The sequence below is a fragment of the Penaeus monodon genome, chromosome 17 (genome assembly GCF_015228065.2).
Source record: "Penaeus monodon isolate SGIC_2016 chromosome 17, NSTDA_Pmon_1, whole genome shotgun sequence".
Lineage (NCBI taxonomy): Eukaryota > Metazoa > Arthropoda > Malacostraca > Decapoda > Penaeidae > Penaeus > Penaeus monodon.
The window spans coordinates 3679357-3689356 of NC_051402.1; positions in this window are offsets into that span (position 1 = coordinate 3679357).

Here is a 10000-nt window from a genome sequence, read left to right on the forward strand (position 1 = left end):
TTATTTTATTATCATTATTATTATACTTATCCTTAAACCGTATCCATGCATTTCTGATAAGACATATTCGAAACATTAAATACATTGTGAAGATATTCATTCCCATTCATACCTTTTATACATCCTTATCATTATTATCATTAATAATAATAATGATAATGATAATAATAATAATAATGATAATATTAATAATATTATATATTAAATATATTATATATATTATATAATAATAATAATAATAATAATAATAATAATAATAATAATATTTTTATTATTATTATTATTATCATTATTATTATTATTATTATCATTATTATTATTATTATTATTATCATTATTATTACTATCATTATTATCATTATTACCATAATTAGCATTACAATAGTTATAATGATCATTATTATTATGAACATTATCAGTGATAGTATTATCATATATATGATAATGATAATAATAATGATACTAATATATTGATATATTATTATATCAATATGATCATTATTAATACTATTACTGCTGCTACTATTATCCCTATTATTATCATTATTATTATCACCATCATGATCATCATCATCAGTATCACTATTACCATTATTTTTGTTACCATTACTATTATCACTATCATTATTGTATCATGTCCTTATTATTGTTATCGTGATTATTGTTATCTTTATTATCATTATTGTTGTTATTACTTTGATTATTATTGTTCTCATTATTATTCTTATCGTTATTATTATTATTGTTATTATTGTTATCAATATCACTAATATTGACACTATCATTGTTGTTCTTATTATCACCATTATATTTTCTATTATCATAATCATTTTCATAATAATCATAAAATAACGATAATATAATAATGATAGTAACAATAATAATTATTGTTATGTCTACCATTATTATCTTTATTGTTCCTTTCATTATTAGACTTGTAAGTACCATTATTATTGTTGTCATTATTAGTATTACTAGCCACTGGGTGGGCAAGCCAGCCCAAGTCAGTGCTGGTCCCAAGCCCGGATAAATAGAGAGAATGATTACCTAAAAGGTAACACCGGCATTCTCCGTGGAAAGGAACTGGGGACCCTACCACGTACTCACTCCAAGAGCATCACAACATGAAAACTACAATTAAGTATCATGCTGTGACCACGGCGGCTCAAACATGAACCTACCGTAAAAAAAAAGAAAGAAAGAAAAAATGCACATGTGCTTGTTGTAATTATTCAATCATTACTATCAGTATTGTCATTGTTAACATTTCTATTCTTATTGTCACCCTCCCCACTTGTGTATTATCATATCGATTCAGATAATCGTCGTCACTACCATCATAATTTCCCTCTTAGGTCTCGTGAGAATTAAACAGTGAAGCACCACTGCTAAGCGAATAGGTTAGATATCATAGGTTATGCATATATATATATATATATATATATATATATATATATATATATATATATAATATATATATATATGTATGTGTGTGTGTGGTGTGTGTGTGTGTGTGTGTGTGTGTGTGTGTGTGTGTGGGTGTGTGTACATATATATATATATATATATATATATATTATATATATATATATATATATATATATGTATATATATGTATATACATATACATATATATATATATATATATATATATATATATATATATTATAATATATATATATATGTGTGTGTGTGGTGTGTGTGTGTGTGTGTGTGTGTGGTGGTGTGTGTGTGTGTTGTGTGTGTGTTGTTGTGTTGTGTGTCATACATATAATATATATATATATATATATATATATATATATATATATATATATATGTATATATGATATATGTATATACATATACATATAAATATATATATATATATTATATATATATATAATATATATAATTATATATATATATATATATATATATTGTGTTGTGTGTGTGTGTGGTGTGTGTGTGTGTGTGTGTGTGTGTGTGTGTGTGTGTGTGTGTTTGTGTGTTTGTGTGTGTGTGGGAATGCATATATGTTTTAAAAGTTTTAAAAGTAATTATTAGTTAAATCCGCTATAATTTTATAGTTGTCCCTTGAAAGTCAAAGGACATTGGATATATGTTTTGACAGAGACTAAAGTATTCAGACACAGCACCGATTACTTCCAAGTGCGCCGTTTCATTGGGTGGAAATTATAGGATAGAAAAAATAACCGAAAATTACGTTGATATGTTGAATTCTTTATCTATCAAAATAAAAAAAATTCTTTATCTACAAAAGCGGGACAATCTCAAGCAATTAACTAAAATGAACTTTGTTACATCATCTGTTTCAGCTGATGCATGTATGTCTACACTAAGTCGACTGTAGAGAAAGAACCACCAAAAAGGAGATATTGGAAAACGTGTTTCAGCAATATCTATATATTGATCAAAGTTAATAGTATTTTTTATTATTATTATTAACTTTCGTCCCTCCGCTTCTCTCTCTCATTCTCTTATTCTGTCGAGCCTTTTACTTAGAATACCATTAGATCTCAGCAGCAATGATTATTAGATTATACATATGTCACCGATCCAAAACAAGATTTATATTTATGGAAGTTTTTGAAATAATCTATTGTACCTTGTCCGATTATTGGAAACAATTTAATAGTTTCCATTAAAGTATTTTTCCGCAGTATAGCGGGATTTGAAAATCATTATACTGATAGTGATTCTCTGTAAGACATTTTTCAAATGTAGAAAAAATATTACAAAATAAAAGAGTGATATGAAAAAAGCTAATAGGGGACTTACAGTGTTTCAAGCTAATAGTCTATTGCACATAAAGGTTATGTAGAATATGCTTTAGCATAGCGCAACTATATGTTGAATAAAAGTAAACATGGCTTAAGAAGCACATAACATAATTCTGAGCAAAGACTAGCGTTAATGGGAAATGCTAAGGTTTATCCTCTACCTTTTTCGTTTTCTCTGAAATTGCTTGCACGTCGAGTTTACAGAAAACGAAATATTTTGTAGGGGTAACAAATATATTTTTCTATCATATAACATTAACTTCGTCATATCTTGAGCAAATGATTAACGGAGAATGTATTAGAGATGAGATATTAAATATGTGTCTTGGTCTTATTGGAAAGGACGCCTAAAACCTTAAATACAGAATTTGAGCAGGTGGTAGAACACATCATTCTATGAAAATTTTCTTCAATAAAATTATCTTCGTAAATTGATAATAACGGTAATAAAGGTGTAAAATCCAGGAAACGCAGCTACATTACGCCCCCATCGCCGCGACAAAATGACAAAAAGTCGTTGAAAGCGACGGGAAATCCTACGTAAGCGAAGGAAATCAAATGAGCCAATTACATTTTCGCTGGGACGTGACGTGACGATAGGCAGTGACGTCCAGCACAATAAAAAAAAATCAGATATGAAATAGGTCACCACGTGGCAAGAGAAGCTGGGCCTTGAAGAAGGCAGTTGATATTCAGATCAATTCCATCATGGCCAGGCAATGTGTCAGGTGTGACAAAACTTTCGATTTCATTGCAAAATATCATCGAAATAACAATGCGGGTTTATTATACACGCAAAATTACGGTGTACTGCCTGTGGAAGTTCTGTGCCAGAACTGTAACACACTGTGTTATTACAGAAAAGACAGACACCAGTCTATCACCAGCTCTTCATCGAGTCCGCGAAACTGAACCCTCCGCTGCCCGATAAGGAACGACGGAGATCGATCGCGATTCCCGCCAACAACGAGCTGGAAGACCCGACGACCCTAGTGACAAAAAGTTAATGCTTAAGGTAAGGTGTGGGTAAAACTGTTACTATGTCTGGGCTCTCTCCTGCCGGAATATAGGAGGTGAAGATTTTGTAGACCAGGCGGGGATAGGGGGGCGGCATCCCCCCAAAAAAAGGGGTTTAAGGGGACGAAGCTCCCTATATCACCCGAGAACACGTCAGTATTTGTTGCTTACCTGCGGACCCTATCCTGCCGAAACATATGAGGTGAAGATAGACCAGGCGGGGAGGGGGTTGGGCAGCCTCCACAAAAAGGAGTAAGCCCCCTATATAACCAGGAAGCGAGTGCATATAGTGTGCTCTCCCGTGTATTACCGATATTTCTAAAAAAAATTCTCCTCCCCAAAGTCTCTAATAGGTAGTATGCCCTCCCCACCTATCGGGACCGATTTCGTAGCTGTGCTTCGTTTGCGAAGGAAATGAGCGCTAGATTTATTCGAAATACGACGAAAACTATTGGAAAAATATATCGGAAAATCGGTGTTAGGCGTTATTTCCAAATTTACCGTATCCTTTGTCATATTTTCTCCTAACATCCATAGAAATAAGAAAATTGCGCAAGAGTATGGACCTCTGTTGCTTTTAACTTGTTTGTGCTGGGATCAATTACTAATCCTATATAATTTATCTGTTTACACATTTTCTTAATTTTTAGATTTTTTCTTGTAATTAATATTTATGACTTTATAAAAACCACAATGCCAACAATAATAATAACAGCACCAATATTAAGAGGATTAGAAAGTAATCCTAAAGTTTCAAGGAATACAAAAATAAGGTGATGTTACGGAGGACTTGAATCCTGTTTGTGACAAAATTTACAAGAAATGCAATGGATAGTATTTGTAAATTCTGATAAGTGATGGGACTCTTAACCCAAAGTCTCCGGGAAATGTTGTGTTCAATGTAGTGTTGTTTTGTGAAATGTCTCTGCAAGTGCTTAGCCACAAAGTAGTCAGTGGCCTCCCCTGATTTCCCTTTCCTTGAGTTTGCGGGAATTTTTTTTCCCCTTTCTTTTCTTTTTTTATGCTATCAGTATCGATGCTAATATTTTTATCATAGACATTATAAACAGTATGGTATTACTGGAATTACTAACAACAATATTAGTTAGCAGAATATATTTTCGAAAATCAAGGAGATGGGTAAACAGGTGAGATAGGTAGTACTCGTAATTGACTCATTGGTGACTTAGCACTTGTGGAGACATCTATGTGTATAAACAATAGATGAATTAAACTCACTCTGGACATAGCATGTACGCACGGCGGCTTTGGCTTAACTCTACGGAGAGCTATTCCTGATGAGAAAGATACAGCTTCATCCTTGAATGACTTCACCAAAAATTATTTGTATTTTGCATTACAAAGGAAAATATGAGCGCTTTACATCTGTCATTCCCGTTTTTTGTTGTGAGGGACCATAAATACGGTGCTTCGTTGTACAATACAACAGTATAATACTGATATATGATATAACTAAATAATCTTGATTCACTTTCATTTACCGCTTCCTCCCAACTCTGACTTCGTAATATATAATGCGGAATCTAATTAGACGCTGCGATTTTCAATACTTTAATAATAAAGCTATCATAGGATATATATATTCATATTTCTTTATTCAAAATAGATAACCATAATTGGGTGGAACACTGTACATAATTTGCTTCATTTTTTGGTCCCTGCTTCCGCTTTTCTCGCATTAATGCACTGCTAATACCGTTAAGGAGTGTCGTTTACGATATTATAACCAGAAGCTAATTACCATTCTTGTAGTTCAGGATGATAATGACTGAACATGGCTTAAGAATCGGAAGAATATATCGCCTGCAAAAAATTCTATTAAAGCTCATTTTCTGGAGAGCGAGGACTACCATTAACTCTTTGTTGTAAAAACAAGCACAGTTAGAGTTAGAGCATAATGGATACATAAAGGGAGAGACATAATGAAAGATGGATAGCTAAACAGAAAAAAATCATATATAGATAGATAGATCAAAGATACATAGATGTAAGAGAAAGAGGAAGAGAAAGAGAAAGAGAAAGAGAGAAGAGAAAGAGAAGAGAGAGAGAGAGAGAGAGAGAGAGAGAGAGAGAGAGAGAGAGAGAGAGAGAGAGAGAGAGTATAGGATTAATGACGGAGACTATCAGACACATGTATATAGGTAGATAGATAGATAGATAGATAGGAAGAGAAAGGGAGGAGGATGAAAGGGCAAGAGACCCTTGCATACACAATGAGTAGAGGCTGAAGATCCAAAACAAGGCATTTCTTTACATCCCTACTTAAGGGGTCACAACCTCTGATTAGCTTTATGAACAAATAAGTTAAAGCATACTTCAAAGATAAATACGTGTTATTTAATCCAATACATCCGAGGTATACCGTAGTATTGTGTTGTGAAAAGAAACAACACATAGATGGCTTCAGCCATAAGGAGTCAATAGTTTTCTAGGAAAATGTATTTTTTTCCACTGCCATTGATACCATTGCTGTTATGATTACCATTGACATAATAATCATTACTGTGATATCAACAAGTAATGGTGATGATAATAATAATGGGAATAACAGCAACAACAATAATGATAATAATAATAATACTGATAATGATGATGATGATGATGATAATAATAATAATATAAAGAAAGATGATAAAAGTAATAACAACAGCAATAATAATAAAGATAATAATAATAGTAACAACAATGATAATAACTCTAATGGTAAAACAACAACAACAACAATAATAACAATAAAATGATAATGAAAACAGTAGCAACAGCAACAGCAAAATCATAAAAAAATGCAAATGATGATGACGATGATAATGGTAATGATAATGATAACGATAATAATAATGATAACAATAATGATAATCATAGTAATTATGATGAGGATAATTGTAACAGCAGTAAATAAAGAAGAAGGTCATAAATAAGTAAACAAACGAGCAATAATTGACCACAGTTACTCACGCTATATAATTTCATTTCATAAAACTTCAGTGGATATACCTCCATCCCTTAGTATATCAGCAATTATTACACTTTTGGGAATTCCATTCAGATTCTTTTATTAGTACTGTTATGCAGTAGAAACCATACCCTTTGGAGACAATAATGTTTGAACAAAACCACCAACGATGAAAGGATATAACGTTGCTTTTAAAAAAGTAAATATTTCGTTATTTTTAATTCTAGATCCTCTTTCCGCGGACAGTTGCAGATTTTCCGTCCTTTACGACGGTAACCATTTTTACACAGTCTATACTAGGCTTAGAATACTTTCTGTCACCAAGGGTTCATGATAATATTAAACCATTTTTTTTTGTTTATCTATAAGTTGGTTCTATATAGGCTTTAGGTTTACTTCTGATTTACTGTCTGTTTGACTTGTAGAATATAACAATCTATCTAGATGCTAAATATAACGCACTGCAATATGAAATTGACGTCGTAGATTCTGAATTAAATGAAGACTTTTTTTTTTTTTCATTTTTAGTATCGCTTTTAACCCCAAAAATAGTTGCCATAAAAAAAAAAAATCGGAACATTAAATTATAATATAATTATCTTGCAGTTACTAAAAGAAAACAAAATCTACCATTGTTATATGAAAACTCTCCACATTTCTTCTCACAGAGAAGGTGACAAAGCAAAAGAAAAAAATAAGGAAGAGAAAGTACCCAAGATGTCGGACGCGCATAGGCCTATCCTTTTCCATTAAGCTTTGCCTTATCTTATTAGGGGAAGTAACGCGTACAGTGCTTCATCCTGACAAGCTTCTCCCTACCGCAGGAGGGGGGCGCTGAGGGGACCGAGAGGAAAAGCAATTTGCTAAATTGTTTTAACAGGTTTTCGCACTTTGAGGCAACTGCGGAGACTCAGTCGCAGTGAAATTATTATTCCTATACTGTATGTAAATTAACGTTATGGCATATATACGTGATATATATGTATATCATAAAGTGAATTTACATATCATATAGGATAATAACTGATGATGACGTTAGTGATATGTCTGTGGTATTCAACTCACACGGCAGCATCAGGAATAATCACACACTTCATTATTATGACGTTTTCTTCCGTGCATAGAGATAAATTAAATATGATTAGTAAGCGCAACAATCTTAAGCAATAAGAATGTGACCGGTCAAATTAGCAACGTTACGCCTAAAACATAAAAGAGAATGGGATTGCGCCCGTTTTCTTTGTCAATTCTCACCGAAGAGAAAAGTAGAATAAGCAAAGAGTAGAAGGACGAAGATAAAAACCCTTCACATAATATTATACAAAATATGTTGTTTTTTATGTATGTATGGCAGTATGTGTCTAAACGCTGTAAACTAGTTATGATTTATAGAAGTGAAATATAAGCCTAAACTTAAACTTGTATTTACAAGGCGTGGCATTTTTATCGTTCATTCCGCCTGTATTTCATATTCTGGTTTACGCAGCCTCCAAGAGGAACACACCACACACACACACACACACACACACACACACACACACACACACACCACACACACACACACACACACACACACACACACACACACACACACACACACACACACACACACACACACACACACACACACACACACACACACATACACACACACACACACACACACACACACACACACACACACACACACGAAATGAGTGTATAAAAGTGACCTAATTGAATAGAAACGAAATCAAAATGTACCCGTTTCTGTTTTGTAATGCACAGAGAAAAGAGGAAGAGAAAAATAGGGAGAGACTAAGTGAAAAGAGAAGTCTGTTTAATGTTCTGAAAGAAACGTTGGCCTATGCTTTTTGATTTATTAAGGGGGATGGAAAACATGTACACACACACACACACACACACACACACACACACACACACACACACACACACACACACCGCACACACATATATCTCAATATCTCTACTAATCAATTTTTTTGTCTATATATTTTTACCTGTTTAACTTATTTGATCCTCCCTCATTTTCTCCATACCGGTTTCTCTGTCTCTTTAGTCTGTCTGTCTGTTTCTTTATCTATCTACCTGTCTTCTCATACTCTAATCATACTGAACAACACGTCAGGGTACAGGCAGAGTCAGCTCGAACGGAAAGATCAGAGGCATGCATAAACTGGCATAAACGATTATTTTTAAAGATTTTTTTTTTTCAAGTGCCCTGTCCCACATGGACGTAGGCGATCATGGACTTCCATGATTTTTCTTGGCAATTTAGGGCGGTGGTTTGCCGTTTCCTTCCGCCCGGTGTTTTTATCGAGTCACCATTTCTATTTACCCGGGTCTGGGACCGGCACTGACTCGGGCTGGCTTACCCACCCAGTGGCTAAGTAGGCAATCGAGGTGAAGTTCCTTGCCCAAGGGAACAATGCGCCCGTCGGTGACTCGAACCCTCGAACTCAGATTGCCGTCGTAACAGTCTTGAGTCCGACGCTCTAACCACTCGGCTACCGCGGCATCTAGATCTGTACTGCACTTAAGGTAATACCACTCGCAACAACGCCGCTGCAGGACTTTCCGCCTCACTACCGCCTTCTTCCTCGCCCCGTCAGGGAAAGTCAGCATCCGTAACCCGTCTTCCTCGAACAGAAACGTTGCTCCCATGAGGAACCCCATTCCGACTGTGGGGAATTTATCACTCTAGACACCCGCTGTTTCCGTCACTGTCTTTCCCTTTCCTTCCACTCTCATGTCCTTGGCCATGCGGTTTAGGTATAGGGGGCCATTCTGCGTTTTGTACCGTATGGGTTCCTCCAGTTTCTCCGTCTGTAATCCGAACAGCTCTACTTCTTCTTCCGAAATGAACAGAAAGCTGGAAAAGCCAGTGTCAACCTAGGTTAAAAAATCCATGTCGTTGATGTAGGTTAACATCATTAAATGGAATTACTTTGTTACGGGCTTGGCAAGCTGGTAAATGCAAAGCGTCGGTTTCTTGATGTCAAGGTTGAGATCGCTGCGTGTGCCCATGAGGAAATCCAAACCGAGGAGGTTGTATGCGCATTCCCGGATGTAAAAGCAAAAGTTCTTAGCGATGGTGCAGCACGCGGTGTAGTCATCTGGTTCAGGAGAATACAAGTCGCTGTCATATATGATATCAGAAAATAAGCCCTTTTCTCCTCAACGAAAGCAGCTGGGGCCTAATTAGACACACTGTTAGGGCACAATT